Source organism: Acinonyx jubatus, chromosome D3 (genome assembly GCF_027475565.1).
Source record: "Acinonyx jubatus isolate Ajub_Pintada_27869175 chromosome D3, VMU_Ajub_asm_v1.0, whole genome shotgun sequence".
NCBI classification, from domain to species: domain Eukaryota; kingdom Metazoa; phylum Chordata; class Mammalia; order Carnivora; family Felidae; genus Acinonyx; species Acinonyx jubatus.
This window is the reverse complement of record NC_069392.1, coordinates 46921257-46935936: the sequence shown is the minus strand read 5'-3', so window position 1 is coordinate 46935936 and position 14680 is coordinate 46921257. Positions and strand designations below refer to the sequence as shown.

The following is a 14680-nucleotide window of genomic DNA, read 5'->3' as shown; positions in this document are numbered from 1 at the left end:
AATACTCCAGTGTAACATTTCACTTATTAGGAGGCGTGACCAAACAATCAAATTGCCACGAATAAAATGGGAGTTCTAAACAGCCTGCTGGTGTAAATAAAAGTACTCTCAGCTCTGCACTAGGTGTTGCTCTCTTTTGGGTACCTTTCAATCCAAAAGCCAGGGGAATGGTGTAAAAAATAAGTTTCAGACTCTCTTTCAGCAGAAATAAAGATTTCTTTTTTAAAGTACATCTTCCTTCTTTCCTCTTGTTGCCACTGTCCTATTCTGCTTCAAAGTGCTCACTCCTTCTTCCTCCTTGCAAATAGTTTATCTTTCTTGAAAACCTTACTGGAGAACAGAAAAGACTGGTAACTGGTAGCTTGCTGTCTGAGATGGATGCTTATTTGTAAGTTGGTTTTATGAACTTAGACTGACAGATCGCCAGTTCTTTGTTTAAACTACGACTGAATTCATCTTGCTCAGCTCCCCTCATTTTAACACCAGGTCAAGGACCTGCTTTGTGCACATGACCCCCTTGTCTGTGACATCTCTGACAAAACTCCAAGGTTGAGTGATACCCAGAGGCTGCCTGCAGTCCATGCCGAGCATCAGCTCTAACGTGTCCTGGGGAAAGTACACTGGTGGTGAATGAGAAGTTTCTAGCTCCCACGGTGTTTCGGGGTGGAGGCGGGGGTCGATGATCCCTGGCCTCCCACAGAGTTTCTTGCTGTCCCCCGCCAAGGAGCTAACTGTATAGCTAGGATAAGGCTGAGAATAATAAAAACATGTCCAGACCCAAGCAGCATCTGCTCAAGCCCCCAGACGTGCCATGTTTACGTGGAGCCGTTCGTGCAGGCAGTGAGCACATGGCCAGCGTTAGGGCTTTGGCCTGGGGTCTGACAGCATCCGTCTCTATTGCAGCTGCTGGACAAGCATGCTGTTGGCGTCATGGGGAACAGGGCACTGAGGATAGACCCCAGTAGTCATCACCGTTCCTAAAAAAGAACACAAAGCAGCTCCAAGCTTACAGGCACCTAATACATAAATATGATGAGTATGTTTCTGGAATGACCCCCCCCCCCCCAGTCAGTCCATGCCATTGGACAAAAACTTCCTTAGTTGTGCTTTTAATAAATGGCCCTTATTGAAAGGAATGCGGTGACAAGCAATCGGAGCTGTTGCCAAAACCCGGGCTGTGTGGTTGATGTAGGTAAGAAGACGGTGGTCGTTTCCAGCTCTTCCCTCTTGGGCTGTAGCTCTCTTTGTATGGCGTATGAAGGGATCCTTTCCCTTTTTAAAGCCCCCGAGTCTTTAATGCACACAGGTATATTATAACTTGCAGTCTGACAGCAAAATAAAAGTCACGATGTACGGTGCACTGCCTCAGTATATTTTTTCCATGTATGACAATGTGGAGATGAAAACCCTTTTAAACTAAGCAGAGAGCACCCAGGAGCTAAATCCAAAGCACATAAAACAAAAATCCCAATTTAACAAGTGGAAGGAAATATCACATTCTAGCTACACTATACATAGCATTAAGAATTTTATTTTCTGCTGTTCTGAGCAAACCTTCCTGAACTTTAACCCTCCGCGACTCGTGGAACCATGAAAGCGGTCTTTGCTCCCAACCCCGGGCCCCTTTCCCGGATGCAGACTGAGCCCTGCGCCTCGTGTGACGACCTGCCAGCCTTACCCGCTCAGTAATCACCAGCCCTTCTTTCCCTTTCCCCGGGATGGAATGTTTTTTCAGCTGCTGTCATTCCTCTCCAGGGTCTAGCAAGAGGAGGGTGTGTGCAACGTTGAGAAAAGGGCTTCAGGAAAACAAACTATCTGGGTTGCCCGAAGGAGTAAGTTAGTTGGAAATAATGACACCACTTGGAGATAAAATTCAACAGCATCTTTTCCTTTTCATTTAACACATCGCTGGGTTACCCAGAGTCTGACTTCAGTGCATTGCAGATTAATCTTTTCCCCCTGTTGTACTTCACCTTTAAGGAAGTGTCCACATCTGGACGCACTAACTGCTTTGCTGACACTCCTTCAGGGCAGAGCTCTTGATGCATAGAGCAGCCTAATTAGCAGAAGGGGTGCGGGGCAGAACTTCCAAGATGCTTTCTAAGAGTGTCTAGCCAGATGGAAAGGATCAGCATTTACTCAAATGCAAATATCCCTTATATATCATTGCACTCTTCCTGGGAGATTTTCCTAGGAGAGTGGCTCGCTCAGAAACTCTCTATTTGTGACCTTTCTTGTGGGACATGAAGAGTTTGAATGGCTAACATTTTGCATCTGCCTCTCAGTACACTCTAATGAGTCTTATTTCAGCTCGTCCTCTTTTCAGGTTTGGTTAATATTCATCCAATTTTTCCATAATAAGGATCAAGAGCCAAAGCTCTTCAGGACGCTTCCACCTCACCTCCAGATCAGAATATTCCCCTTAAGGGCAAGTGAAGGCAAAGGCTTTGTTTGGATTCAAAGCAAAGTGTAAGCTTTGGCCATTCTTCTTGTTACTCTGTTTCTAGCCTGGCCTAGTCCAAGTCCCTAGAGCTATAATTAACTTGGCCCCTTGCCATTTATATATTTAATTGGGCCAAGTGACATTCGGGCTTGAGAAGCTCTTTTGTGGAAACGAGTAAAAGCAAGTACCTTTTCTTTATAGCTACCCCGAACCAATAACTAATGATCCCTTTTTTATTTGCAGGATGCTTTCATTATAAGGGCTTCCAAGTTCAGGTACAGAACAATGTAAAATGCATAACTTCAGCTGCAGCCGTTATTCCAGAGTTCTGAAGAGCAGCCAGCAGAAATTGGTCAAGGTACATTTTGGACATTTGACCACTTTTTGAAGCGTTACTTAAGACTACCCGTTTCCAAGTGAATCTGGTCCCCAAGACATTTTGCGGGTGGAGGGATGGAAGGTGTAAGAACCCTAGAGTCTGCTTACTCTCTGCCCCCAAAAGACCCCACCAAAGGTTAAATGTCTTGGGAACTAGTGAGGAAACCCGTGTCATGGATGGTTTATCAAAATTAAACTTGTGTCCCTCCTTTGATGATTGGAGTTCACTGTGCAGCTTCTCTTGCATCCACAAGTGGCCATGTGACTTGTTCTAGCCAATAAAACATGAGTAAAAGCAGATCTATAGTCACCTTCAGGCTGAGACTTTCAAGTAAGTAGGGTTTTCTCAGTTAACTCTCTTCTTCCTCCCTTGGCTGGAAGCAGAGGTCTCCAAAGCCCTAGGGGATGGTGGCAACACACATGGAAGGGCCTGGGTCCCTAAACACCATGTGTGTGGCCAAGAAAACCCTCATCGGACTGTTAGGTAGATGAGAAATGAATTCTGTTGTGTCAAGTTCACTAACATGTGGGAGCTTATTTGTTACACTAGCCAGCATGCCCTGAGTACACTAACAAGATGGTGTCTGGTTTTTATATCTCAAATGAATGAATCATTCAGCCAGGAAAAAAGCATATTTTGTTAGTGTGAACATTCATAGCACAAGATGGTGGAGAACCTCCTAGAAGGCCATCGTGACCACCAGACCCCGATCCAAGAGGTCATTTCTATTCTGATTCACCTTTGCTCTTACCCGCAAGCCTCATCTTGCCAGAAAAATGGCATATAAACATTCACAAACGGAGTCCCTCTCTGTGGTATGAATCTGTATTTTAAAATCTGAGAGCATCAGTGCGTTTTCTCTGATGTTTGTCTGTTATGGAGGTTATAGAGGGAGGTGTTGTGAGCCTAAGTGCTGAATGTTCATATGGAGTAAGTTTGGCGTGAGGCTGAACTTCATGAATGGAGGCATTTGCTTTTGTCTTATGAAGGGTTGCTACAAAGTCCAGTTAATTTGGATCCACTTTTTCCAGATTTAGCCAGTGCCTACGGAAGTACTACTTAGTGGCCTGATATCATAGGAATTTGCTTTTGTGAGGAAAATACTAACCTAGGTATAAGACAGTAAAAATAATAGCTAAAATAAGCCACGTGGCTTACTAATAGAAACCCACGCGTGGTCACCGATGTGGTTTCAACAATCACTCTCATTTCCAGGAGCACAGATGTTAAACGCCTTGGCCTCTCCAGATGTGCTCGCACAGGGGTCCATCACAATGGAGCGACACGGAGTCTGAAACACTCTACCCTCTTAGAGAACAGACAGGGACTTACTTATTCCGGTTGTCCAACATCTTTGTTTTTCATCCAACAAAGATCAAAACAGACCTCTTAATATGTGTTCGGTTTAAATTTGGAGACATACGGTATTTACTCCCATCGGCACTCACTCTCACCTGTGGAGATAAACTGTGTTATTCCACTACGAGCCCGCATGGTTTCCATCTGCGACTTGCCCGCCTTGGTGTAATATCTGTTTACTGTGTGGATGGTCACCAAGTCCTGGGAACACTTCATGCAGAGTGGCGATAGACTGAATTCTGTATTTGCTCTTTTTCGTTCAGCTTGTGTTAACATCCTCTTACGAATCCACTGAAAAATATTCTTGACCAGACTGAGCCTTAAATGTTGTTGAACTAGCTAAAACAGGAAAGTTTCATGAAACTCTGTAATTGCTTAGAATACCCATTTTTCCATGTTTAACATTTTTTTTCCTCAGGATAAACTCTAATATAAAAAAATGTATTTTTTTAGGGAACCGTTCTGACTTTTATAGAAGATATATTTTGAGTGCTCTCCTTTTTTTTTTTTTTTTTTGGTTTATGAAGGATAATAATTCTTGTGATGGAGATTTTTATGGGATGATGGGCTCAGAGCTCAGAGTCCCTTTTATGAAAGAAAAGGAAGAGAAGTCAACATTCATTCATTGACTTAATTCAATTAACAAAAGCTTATAGGGTGCACTGAAGGTGCCAAACAGAATGTGAAGAGGCCCTCTCCCTCCAGGAGTAGATAAAACAGACATAGTATGTATTACAATAGGACTTAACAGGTAGTAAGAACAAATCATTTGTAATGTGATGAGTGTTGTAAAAGGGGTGGTACAGGACTCTAGGGGCTCCTGGGGTATCTGTTGCTTCATTCGGAGATGCATTCCTCAGATTAGGAGAACCCAAGAGTATTATAAAATTAATATGCCATTAGAATATTTTTGAAGTGTACAGAGTTATAAACCAAATATGATATGTAGACTAAGTTGGTTTTCAGACGCTGAAGAATCTCAAATTGGGATAAAGATGAATTTTCTTTCTGACTTGGCAGATTAGGGTGAAATGCGGAACCAAAGTGATAGAACAACATAACAAAATTTTGACAAAGTTGAAATAATAATAATGATCATGTTATTATTCACGAAGAAGCTTGCTAGGGCTTAAGTGCATTTTACTCTCTTTACCGGGTGTCCTTCTTCTCTCCCTTTCTCTCTTGCTGCCTCTTTTTGTATAAAACAACAGTCCTCAGGAATGGAATAGTAGGCTTAATTATGCACTCACCACTTAAAACAAAACAAACAAAAGGGGAAAAAAGAACAAAATGAAGGAGGAAATAACTTGCCCTTGCTTTCCTTGATCGTTTTTAACTGGACAACACAGATGGTGATTATTTGAGTGTGAAAATTGGGTTGTAAAATGAATATCTCCAAAAATGTCAAGAGTAAATGCCCTTTTGCAGGCAAACATGGTCCTGAATGAATTCCAACGACACGCTGCCCAAGGCGCTTCATTCCATGTAAATTGAGCTTAAAGGAAAATTTGTCTCTTAGAGAGCTTTTAATAGGACCAAAGTACACTTCACTGAAAAGAAAAGGAGCTCATGGTTTCTTGAGTAGTTTATGGTTTACAATTGAGAAAAGGTACCAGGTTCTGGGTTTTGAAGTGTAAAGAATCTGCCAAAACACAGTTAATGGGATCAGGTATTTCAACAGCCAAGCTGATGTCAATGATCTCCCCCCACCTCTTTTTTTTTTTTTTTTTAACATTTTAGTCTTTTTTTTAAAAAATTAAGTTTATGTATTTATTTTGAGAGAGACAGAGAGAGTGAGAGGGAGAGAGAGAGCAAGAGCAAGCTCTGTGCTGCCAGAATGGAGCTCTATGTGGGGCTTGAACTCAAGAACCCTGAGATCATGACTTGAGCCGAAACCAAGAGTCAGACGCTTAACTGACCGAGCCACCCAGTGCCCTTCATCTTCTTCTGAATGAGGTTAGGAAAAGGTATAAAACTTGGTAAGAAAAATGGATTCATCTCTACCAACATAACTCTCTCCTTTTAAAATAGCCATACAACCTGGTTATGAGATACAAATTTTATGAATGAATCCTTGAAAGGCACAGCATTCATTTAGATATACAAGAGATGGAGTGAATGCAAGGAAGGCAATTTTATAATTAAATGTAGTGCAGATTCCACGCCAAGTGGTTACTTTCTCATGGGTGCTAAGGCAGAGAGCTCTATAGATGCAAATAAACACATGATGGGGAAGGGCTCAAAAGAAAAACTTTCAGTGAAAATCTAGAAGAAAAAAAAAAGGTGAGTTTCTTCCTTGCCCAAATGACCTTTTCTTCTTGGGAATCGGCAGAAAAACTGGATAAAGAAGCTAGGGCTAATGAATACTCTTTTCTTTTTAATGATACCTGGGGGCAGTTCACTCACGTTAAGCTATCTTCATGCTCTGTGGGGTTTCTAAGCAGATTTCTTCCTCTGAAATGGTGCAACATTTCCCCCTCTTGGCCACATAGAAGTGTGTGGGTCTAGAACTGCTAGAACCAGTGCAGAAAAGAAGCCAGGGGAAGTCTCCATAGAACCAATCCCAACTTTCTTCCTAAGGAAGGACTGACTGTCCAGCATACTGGATCCCAATGGGTTGAACATATTTAAATCTTAGCGGATGTATGTAAGAGTCCGAGGTGAGGGAAGAGTATAATGGGAGAAGAAGGAATTCTGGGAGATGGTGGCTCTTACCATCTGTTGGGAGCCCATCTAGGTCATCCAGAAGTAGATCAGAAATAATGTACAAGAATGAAGAAGAAGACCAGCTTCCAGCCTCAAGAACCCAGTGAGAGGGCCAGGCTTCACTCTCCCCACTGTGCTGCAGGGATAGATTGTATTTCCTCCCTGAGACCTAGAGGAAAAACTGGACACCAGAAACTAGTGAAAAGGGCTAGTTAGGGCATAGAAAAGGGATAAGCAGGGGAACCCTGACCAGATGCTCCCAGAAGTGCCTGGTTGCCTAAATCCATCTCCAAGGTACATGGATGATGAGCCCAGAGCCACAGACTATGTCCACACTTCATTTGCTGGTGAGGAAGACCCCAAACATACCATCACAACTAACTGGCTCCTTGCATTGGGCAGGGGCCAAGGGAAGCTCTGTCTGCAAGTGACAGATGCCATTGAAATTGTGTGTAGGTGTGTGTGTGTGTGTGTGTGTGTGTGTGTGTGTGTGTGTGTGTGTGTTTTGGGGGGTGGATAGTAGAATTCTGGGCAGACCCCCCCAAATTAATAACTGCTTAAGAACCATTGTAATTTCACAGAAAGACTTTTTCTAAGTCATACTATCTGAAATACTGGTGTTGATCATTACACACACACACACACACAAAAGGTTACAAGACTGATTTTACAGGTAAGGAAGATAAGAGGAAAAAGCCAGAAGTGATCATTTCAATTGTAATGAAAATTGTTTTCAAATTTGGTATCCCAAATTTGCTTTTCTATATGACCTCTGTTTATTATGCGTCAAAATAGTTCATTTACTTTATTCCTACATCTGCAGATCTTTTAAGAGTCTATTATTGTGGAAAGATATTTTAAGAGCTTTGCATTTAAAAGAAATGCTTTGGTGAATAGTCTTTCCCATAGTCTCTCATTATTAGTAGTTCTGCACCAGATTAATGCTTCATACAGCTCGGTTATTTGGGTAACAGACTTTTTACTTTTAATAATCAGCTACTCATTCATTTCTGTTAGGCATAGGGAAGGGTTGTGAAAAGAAGTAGGTTATAAGGGTTGACTCTTGTGTTGCAGTTGACATTGTTTCTCTTCTGATTTGTTCAACCCATTAGAGTTTATTTCAGGCAGTTCTGTAGAAAACAAACAAAACACTAATACAGGGCCAAAAGAAAAAAAAAAAAAGCAAAACCCAAGCTAAGAAGGCAAAGGCTCAGGGAGATAAAGACAGCTTCACTAATGAGTCCCCAACTGATTAAAAGTAAATACATTTCTATTCCTAGAAAAGTATAAGTAACATTTGTTGCCACAAACTGTTTAACTTTAGCAAAAATAAAGAGTTGCTCTCAAATTTGTTATGGGAGGACAGAAACACTGAAGCTAATTATTTCCCAGGTGTCTCTGGTCTGAATTTAGAAATGAGCTACTAATGGCAACATGTGGGATGGGCCCATCTTGACAGAAACTCCTCATTATTGTTATCTTTAAGGGGACACTATCACTGTTGAGCATGGACTCTGCCCATGGTACTGACTAGATTCATGGAAGTTCCACCGTATAACATGGGGTTAAGCTCTTAGACTCTAGACTAAAAACCATCTGGGTTTGATTCTTAAGAATCAAAGAATCAAAGGCTGTGTGACTTTGGGCAAACAGCTTGTGTCAGTTAGCTTTGACCGTGTAACAAACTATCCAAATTTAGTGGCTTAAAAAAAATCATCACGTATTGGTCATGATTTTATGGGTTGACAATTTACCTGGGTTTAGCTGGGACAACTTATTTTTGTTCTTCATAGTATTGGCTGGCTCAACATAGGTCTGGTGCCTTAGATGGGGCCCTCCCTCACGGTATTTCTTTTCATCTAACAAACTAGCCTGGGTTTCTTTATATGGTGGCTGAAAGCTCCCAGCAGCAAGAGATAATAAGATCTGATGAGCAAGCATCTTTCAAACCTTGACTTGTATCTCATTTGCTATTATCTCATTGACTAGAGCAAGTCATGTGACCAAGCCCAGATTTAAAATTTATAGATACAGACTCTACGTTTTGAAGAGGCATGCATATAGGAAGTTGTGACCAAATTTGGAACCGTAATAGCCACAATTTATCACACCACTTCTAGATTCTCATTGGTAACATGAGGGTATCACACGGTACCTATGCACAGGGTTCTTGAGACTAACTGAAATAATCCATGGAAAGTGCCCAGCACAAGGATCAATAAATGTTCGCTGTAATTACTGCCATTAAGAAAGGAAGACAGAAAGAGAAATCAGGGAGAAAGAATAGAACAGAAGAAGGGGGTGGCAGTGGACCTTGAAGGCCGAGGTAGGAGGGGACTGTATGGTGGCCATGTAGATGGATGCTATGAGGAGCTAATATTTAATTGGGTCTTGGTTATTGTTATCACTGAGCTTTGAGGTTTCATTAGCTCTTCAACAATTTAGAAACCGGTCTTTCCCTACCAGAAAAACGGATTCTTTCAAATTTTAAATTTCAAGAATTTTCTCTCTTTAGTAACAGTGATTGTGTTAGGATGGTGGGATCATGGGTAGGTTTTCTTTACTGTTTTGTGTATTTTCTATAATGGGGTTACGTAGCCTTTACAATAAAAAGAAAGCATTAAAAAATACCTTAGTTTTGGAACAAAAGTTCTTTTCAGAAAGACTCTGGAATTCTAAACAGTTTTGCATTTGTTTATAAAGTTGACAATTTTCAAAATTTCCTTTGTTACCTTGGATGTATCAGTCAGTTTTCTCAGTATACCCTGAAAACTCCCTTGCCATGTGCAAGCTATCTGCCCATCTGCTTTTTTGAGAGATTAGAACTTCCTGATTCCAGAATTCCTAAAGGTTCCATTTGGAACAAGCATTTGTTTATGCAGTGGTACAAGTTAAAACTCCATTTAGCTTTCTGGTCTTTTGGAAGTTGGGTTCTATAAATTTAAAATTATCTTTACAAGTATGGACCTGAAATATTAGCAGTATAAATTTAGAGAAGAATGTTAAATGAGTAATCACACACATTCTAGCCTAAATTAATTAAAAGAGCCTGGAAGTTTAAATTTATCCTCTACCCCCTTGCCAAATTTGTTAGAAAGTGCAAAAAAAGTCACAGCTGAAATTATGGGGTTTAGACCAGACTTTTTTTTCCAGATTTTTAACAATATAATTTATTGCCATATTGGCTAACATACAGTGTATACAGCATGCTCTTGGTTTTGGGGGGTGGATTCCCGTCATTCATCACTTGCATACAACACCCAGTGCTCATCCCAACAAATGCCCTCCGCAATGCCCATCGCCTATTTTCCTCTCTCCCCTGCCCCCCCCACCCCCATCAACTCTCAGTTTGTTCTCTGTGTTTAAGAGTCTCTTATGGTTTGCCTCCCTCCCTCTCTGTTTGTAACTATTTTTCCCCTCTCCCTTCCCCCATGATCTTCTGTTAAGTTTCTTAAGTTCCACATATGAGTGAAAACATGATATTTGTCTTTCTCTGACTGACTTAATTCACTCCAGTTCCATCCATGTTGCTACAAATGGCAGGATTTCATTCTTTCTTATTGCCAAGTAGTATTCCATTGTATATATAAACCACATTTTGTTTATCCATTCATCAGTTGATGGACATTTAGGCTCTTTCCATAATTTGGCCATTGTTGAAAGTGCTGCTATAAACATTGGGATACATGTGCCCCTATGAGTCAACACTCTTGTATTCTTTGGATAAATTCCTACTAGTGCTATTGATGGGTTGTAGGGTAGATCTACTTTTAATATTCTGAGGAACCTCCACACTGTTTTCCAGTTTGCACCAGTTTGCATTCCCACTAATGGTGCACATTTCTCCACATCCGTGCCGGCATTTGTTGCTTCCTGAGTTGTTAATTTTAGCCATTCTGACCAGTGTGAGGTGGTATCTCAGTGTGGTTTTGATTTGTATTTCCCTGATGATGAGTGAAGTTGAGCATTTTTTTCGTGTGTCTGTTGGCTATCTGGATGTCTTCTTTAGAAAAGTGTCTATTCATGTCTTCTGCCCATTTCTTCACTGGATTATTTGTTTTTCGGGTGTTGAGTTTGGTAGTTTTTAAAATAGATTTTGGGTACTAACCCGTTATCCAATATGTCATTTGCAAATACCTTTTCCTATTCCATCGATTGCCTTTCAGTTTTGTTGATTGTTTCCTTTACAGTGCAGAAGCTTTTTATCTTGATGAGGTCCCAGTAGTTCATTTTTGCTTTTAATTCCCTTGCCTTTGGAGACATGTCAAACAAGAAATTGCTGCGGCTGAGGTCAAAGAGGTTGTTGCCCGTTTTCTCCTCTAGGGTTTTGATGGTTTCCTGTCTCACATTTAGGTCTTTCATCCATTTTGAGGTTGTTTTTGTGAATGGTGTAAGAAAGTGGTCTAGTTTCATTCTTCTGCATGTTGCTGTCCAGTTCTCCCAGCACCACTTGCTAAAGAGACTCTTTTTTCCACTGGATACTCTTTCCTGCTTTGTCAAAGATTAGTTGGCCATATATTTGTGGGTCCAATTCTAGGTTCTCTATTTTATTCCGTTTAGACCAGATTTTTATTTGATGAACTTTGTAAGAGTACCGGGATATGCTTAAGTCTTTGTACATCTGAAAAGCCAGGTCATTCCCCATTTCTCAAAGTGTGGTCTGTGGACTAGTTTGTGCAGAATCATTAGAGGGCCTTTTTATAAGTCCAGTTATCTTTTGGGGGCCTTGCACCTGTCCACAGATTCAGGCCTGGGGCTCCCAGGCACTGGAACACTGTGGTTTCCCGGCAGAGGCCCCTTTGCTTTGTCCCTGAAGCCTCTGCCCCTCCCAGCTCAGGACCCCATACCTACCACCTCTCATTCTGAGTTCCTGTTCATTGTGGGCTGATTATGTATCTAGATCAGTGGTCTGAAAATGTTTTCTGGAAAGGGTCAAAGAGCAAATGTTATAGTCTTTGCAAGCTACTGGGTCTCTGTCACAACTCTTCAACTTTGCTACTGTAGCATGAAAGTAGCCTTTAGACAGTATGTAATGAGTGGGTGTGGCTGTGCTCCAATAAAAGTTTACTTACAAAATAGGCAGCCAGCCAGGTTTGGCCAACTCTTGATCTAGACGGACAGTTGTCTGGAACCTTTCAGTTTTTTCCATCCTGGAACCCAGCTCAAGTTAAGAAAACAAAACAAAACAACCATGTTCTGTTCATTTCCTCAGACAACCCAGATTTATGCAAAACGAGGTCAGAGTACATCTTGGCATCCCCAGAGCCCCTTCAGAAGAAACAAGGTGTTCAGCATAGGTTCTTCTGATTATGTAGCTGGGGGTTGGGTAAGGCAGCAGGTTTGGACCATAGTGGTTGAAATGACAACCATTTTCTGAATGGAATAGGATGGGAGGACAGCAAGATTAAGAGACTTCTGTAAGGTCATCAGTTGAGTGGGTGGCTGGATTAGTTGCTGACTGTGAAGATCCCTCTGTATTCTCCAGAGCGATGGATAGCTGACTTGAGCTGGCATCAGGATCACCCAGGCACTGTGCAAACACGGATTGCCGGGCCCCACTGCCACTGTTTCGGGATCAGTAGGTCCAGGTGGGGGCCAGCGATTCTGCATTTCTAACAAGTTTGTGAGTGATGTCGATGCCGCCGTCCTGACCACACCTTGAGAACCACTGAGAGCCAGAGGCTCTTACCACATGTGGCATGAGCCTGCGTGCTTGTTTTATGACGCTTTCCAGCAGCTTCTGTTTCTCATCCTGAGAAATTTAAAGTGCTTTCCCGATTCAAGACTATAGAATCGTTATTTTCCTTCTGGGTAGCAAGCCCTAGCACATCTCAGACTGGCAATCCACACTGGCATTGTTAATTTTTGACGTGAAGTTAGTCCAAACAAGGTAAACACTCCAGTAATTGGTATGGGAAACAGCCTAACCGTAATGAAGCTCTGACCCCAGTGCTTCCTGGTCCCCAGAATGAATGCATGGTCACCTGGCCATTTTCTGGAGCGAGTTCTTTACCAGCTTCCCGTGGCATCCCCACACAGTGCCTCAACCCCTCTGCTTTCCTGATGTGTCCAGTCACATTTTAATGGCTGGCATGGCTTTGAAGCTTTCCCCATGGAACCAATTTTCACCCTCAGCGCAGGGAAGCTCCTGTCCCTCAGCAAGGAGTCTACTTCAGTGGTAAGTTTTCACACGGGTCCGGAACTCAAATGCATTTTGACTGTGGTCCTGATGGCAGTGCTTTAACATCGGCACCAGAAGTAGATTTGTCATGGAGCTTTTCTGATGAGACAGGCTCTCCAAGCTAATCGAGGCCAATGGCAGATTTTGTCAGCGAGATGAGATGTTGCCCACAGCTAGTCAGTCTGCTGGAATTTTTGGTGCTAATGGCACGGTTTCATTGAGAGGTATGTTTAGGGGAGTCACAGCTAATATGATTCTCGATCCTCCCAGGAAAATGGTGAACTTATACAAGGCACTGATATTAAGGCAGCTGTTTTACACTAGCCCCAAATTCATGGCTAAGATTCCTTAATGAATTCTTTGGGGCAGGGGGAATAAAAGGCAGCCAACCAGACTGTTCAACTGAAATATCAAGAGCTTGAAAACAATCTTTAAAAGTCCTTCAACGTATTACACTTATCTCTGGAATTCTGAACAATACCCACATCAGTTTAAGGCTTCTGTTGATTGTAATCCAACAGAAATATCCTACCTCTTGGCTTGGCCCTGGGCGAACTTTGCACTGAAGTCATTCGTTTTGCTTTTTGTTGTGGTTACCTAACCTCAGAATGCAGCATGCTACCAAAAATGCGAGGTAGAGACTTTTCTAGTACCCGAGACTTCTCTTGGGTACTTTGGAAATAGGATGGACTCCACTGACTTTTTCTGAATTTGGTCTTTATTTTGAAGCTGTAAGACAGGCATGATTAGACATGGGAGGGGACTCGAATGTCTGGTTGAGAAACGACAGTCAGTCTCAGGACACACACACAGGCCTGGGATTACTAACTTGGCTGGCTGCCTGGAAATATTTGCACCACTGTCTACCTCTCCCATTTTCTCAGAGGAAAGCCTGAGGACAGTGCATCTCGGCAACAATGCCTGCTCCCAACTGGAAGCTCTTCAAGTCTTTCAGTTCCAGAATCAGAATATTATATTGTTTTAAACTTTACCGGGTACACTATAATCATGTGGCTCTTCTAGGTATTTTCCACTTTAATAAATTTGGTCCAGGAATCATCCTTACTGAGAGCTCCTTTACCGTAAGTAGTTCATCCTTAACTAGTAATTCAGACCCATGGATGAAGATTCATGAGGAAGTCAGCCCTCTTTGCTTTTTTGTTTCCAGGGGCAAACCCTTCTCCAGCCCTTGTTGGTGAATTCATTCATTCATATATCAAATATGTACTGTGTGTTTATGGGAACCTAGCCTGGTGCTGGGAAGTGAGAAGTCACTGATGAGAACAGTATTCTTTTGGTCTTCTGAATTGGAGTTAGATGCGCAGGCAAATAATCATAAAGTGGGATAATACATGAACAATAGATATTTATATTAACACTTATGGGAGCATAGGGAACATGAAATACTATTTGAAGAGGTCAGGAAGGTGCCATTTGATCAGAGTCTGGACGATGACAGGGTGTTTACTAGGAAAGGAAGTAGAAAAGTAAGAGAAGAGGAAAGCAAAGCAAAGGGCATAGTGTATGTGGCAGGACGTTTGTACTCACTAATTGTTCACGTGCACCCCTATATTTGTCACTTTCCTTGCAGTTGGATTGGGCCCATGTGACT

The 14680-nt window shown here is 41.9% G+C and overlaps 1 long non-coding RNA gene across 1 annotated transcript in view; it reads left to right on the top strand.

Moving 5' to 3' along the window:
- LOC128312458 (uncharacterized) overlaps positions 1-14680 on the top strand; it is a 92416-nt gene that overhangs the window by 14862 nt on the left and 62874 nt on the right. The window contains exon 2 of the long non-coding RNA XR_008291814.1: positions 2687-2801. This is a non-coding gene — a long non-coding RNA (uncharacterized LOC128312458). The remainder of the gene's footprint in view (positions 1-2686; positions 2802-14680) is intronic.